General features: G+C 38.7%; 1 pseudogene; it reads left to right on the top strand.

Moving 5' to 3' along the window:
• Positions 1-3,055, top strand: part of LOC107655819 (SH3 domain-binding glutamic acid-rich-like protein) — a 32,912-nt pseudogene that overhangs the window by 8,629 nt on the left and 21,228 nt on the right.

Here is a 3,055-nt window from a genome sequence, read left to right as displayed (position 1 = left end):
TGTTTTGATCTCTCCCCTGCGCTTCCACGTTCGTCACTTCTGAGCGGCGCATGCGCAACGCTGACGTCTTACGTCATCAGCCCGGAACTGCTTCCGTGTAGGACTGTTGGCGCAAGCTAGATTCAAGTGATTATTAAGTTTTGAATATGGATATTTTTCTTACAAAAACGCATCGATTCGCTACAGGAGGCCTTTGTTCACCCCCCGGCGCCGTGTGACACTTTTTTTAATGGATGGGCACTTTTTATTTCACTTCTTTTGGACTGAAGCACTGCAACACCCGCTGACTGCAATGATAGAGCTTGGAATAGCCAGGACAATTTTTAATATAACTCCGAATGGATTCGTCTGAAAGAAGAAAGTCATATACACCTAGGATGCCTCGGGGGTGAGTAAAACACAGCCTAATTTTCATTTTTGGGTGAACTAACCCTTTAATCCACTGCATTTGTGTTGTGTTATTAATCACATTTAATCAGGCATGCTTTCTCACTCTTTCAAATACTTAAGTTAAAAGGATTGCAATTTTGAGTTACTTTATATTTGCAATCATGTGATCACCTTTATGTTGTATATACAACTATGTAATTACAAATGTTTAATTGAGGAAAAAAATTTTCTTCCAGTGTCTTGAAAGAAGAATGGATTTGTCAACATTGCAAACTGATTGATAATGTCCATTTTACATGTAGTTTGGCAACATTCCCATTGTCTACTACAACAAACCCTCTTTTCTGTTTCTCACTTTTCACCGGGGAATGTTCCTCCAGTTCATTAACTCATGCCTGTTTTCATCCTGAGGGTCCAGTTCTAAAATGACCTAGGAACCCACGGTGCTTTATGCCAGTGCCTTAGCAGATCCTGTACTGTCAAAACAGGTTTAATTTCTCTTTTCCTGGGATGCGCTGTTTGTTCTTCTAGAAAAAAGAACTCGTAGAGGCTGAGCAGAATGGAGATGCACACACAGCAGAGCTGGAAGAAGACGATCCAGGCAAGAATGCAGAGACAGATGCTCAAGAAGAGAACGCCGAAGAGGAGGAACCGGCAGAAGAAGACGAAGACGAAGAGAGTGTAACTGACCATTAAAACGCCTGTTTAACTCCCATTCCTCTTCAAACATCACCTGTTTTCCCATAGCAGCTCGTTCTTCTTCCATATAATCTCATGCTTTGCTTCATCTATTAACCTCCAGATTTTTTTATGCAGGTTCTCTCCCATGCAACAGAAATTTAACATCTAACTCTCTGCTTTACCATCTCCTCTCTTGTAGTTTGATTCTTGCTAGTGTTGACAGTGTGACTTGCAAGATTGTTGTGGATTTTATCATGTTCATTCAGTAAATGTGTTTTTCTGCCTGATGTAATTTGCTCATTTTAATATTTAACTTTCTTTTTTGATAGAGAAAGGTAGCTGAGGAGGAAGAGCAGGTAAGAAAAAACTGCTTACACAATTCTGCATGTCTTGATCACTGTATAACAACATAACCATAGATAGATAGATAGATAGATAGATAGTGTAACGAGGCAAACGAGACGTGAGGATCCATCTGCAGGCTTTTATTAGACAGAGACATGGTCATAACAGGCATGGGTCAAACAATGGCAAACAGGTATATTGAGGGCAAGACACAAGAGTAGTCCAGTAAATGGGCGTGGCCAATCTCCGGTGAACGTAATCCTGGGGGCGAGGCAAACGGGGAATCCACAAGACGAGCTAGAGTCCAGGCAAGGTGCAAACACAGTCCGAAACAGCAAGGCAAAGGGTAATTACAAAACAGGCTATAAACTTCAGGGCAGGCAGAAATCAGACAAAACGAGATAACAGGCAAGGATAAAGACACGGGTAAACAGACTAAGAACTAGGCTATACTAGATTAAGAAACTTGGAGTGGCTCCGTAAAGTAGCTATCGCTATGAGAGAGATATGCGCTGAACAATACTTGGCGTTGAATGGTGGTGTGAGACTGATTTATATAGTGTGTGTTATTGGTAGCAGCTGTGTGAGATTGGTTTCAGGTGAGGTTGTGATTAGTGCAATGGAGCATGGGAAATGTAGTCCAGGGTGATGTGTAACAGTCTGTGTAGTGTGAGAGTCCATGTGGAGAGCGGGTGACCTCTGGTGGTGAGTGAACGGAAGTTTATAGACCGGATTCGTGACAGATAGATAGATAGATAGATAGGTTTTGGATATATTGGAATAGATAGATGTGTTCCAGTGTGGTTTTATTGGGTTGATTTACCTTACAACTATTATAAACTTTTAATTGTACTATTCAAAGTAATTGTAATAGTAATAAAACATTGATTAAAACAAATTCTTTTACAATTATGTATATTACTATTCTGACTGAACCATTTCTTTTCTTTTATGACTCACAGGAGGAAGGAGAAGAGGACAGGGTAAGACTGAAATCTATATTTTTTGTCACTTAAGAAGCAATTTTAACAACATTGGCCTTAGTCTTTATATACTTCAAGAAGATTCATGTTAGTCTGTGACATCATTCATAGCAGTTAAATGACTGCTTCTGGTTTATTGAACTTTGGCAATCAAAATTAAAGTGTTGCTCTTGCCCAAAAAAATGTGTGTATCACAAGGTGGAGGGACAGTTGTCTCTTTACTCTGCCAAACAGTGGAAGTCATTCATCCAAAAACAAGAATTGCTTTATTTGAATTTTGTCAATGTATTAGATGTGTTTGGAGTTGTTCAGGATTCTCATGGTCATGGAAATCCTGGAAATATCAGAGAACAATTATGGTTTACAGGCCTAGAAAAGTCATGGAAACTAGTCAAACAAACAAATACATACATACATACTTTTGGTGCATATTTTTTATTTTGTTCTGCCTAATATTTAATAGTTATGCCTTGTTGTGAGAGTTTGTATAGAGTAGATCTTGCCCACAAGTCAGTTTGAAATATCATTATTGAAGACATTTGTGTATTTATTAAAAGTTTGGGAACCCCTTGCAGAATCTGAAAATGTGAATAATTTTAACAAAATAAGAGAGATCATACAAAATGCATGTTATTTTTTATTTAGTACTGTCCTGA

This window comes from Sinocyclocheilus anshuiensis, unplaced genomic scaffold (genome assembly GCF_001515605.1).
Source record: "Sinocyclocheilus anshuiensis isolate Anshui unplaced genomic scaffold, SAMN03320099.WGS_v1.1 scaffold1421, whole genome shotgun sequence".
Taxonomy (NCBI): Eukaryota; Metazoa; Chordata; class Actinopteri; order Cypriniformes; family Cyprinidae; genus Sinocyclocheilus; species Sinocyclocheilus anshuiensis.
Note: the sequence above shows the minus strand (reverse complement) of the source record. Positions and strands in the feature narration are given on the sequence as shown.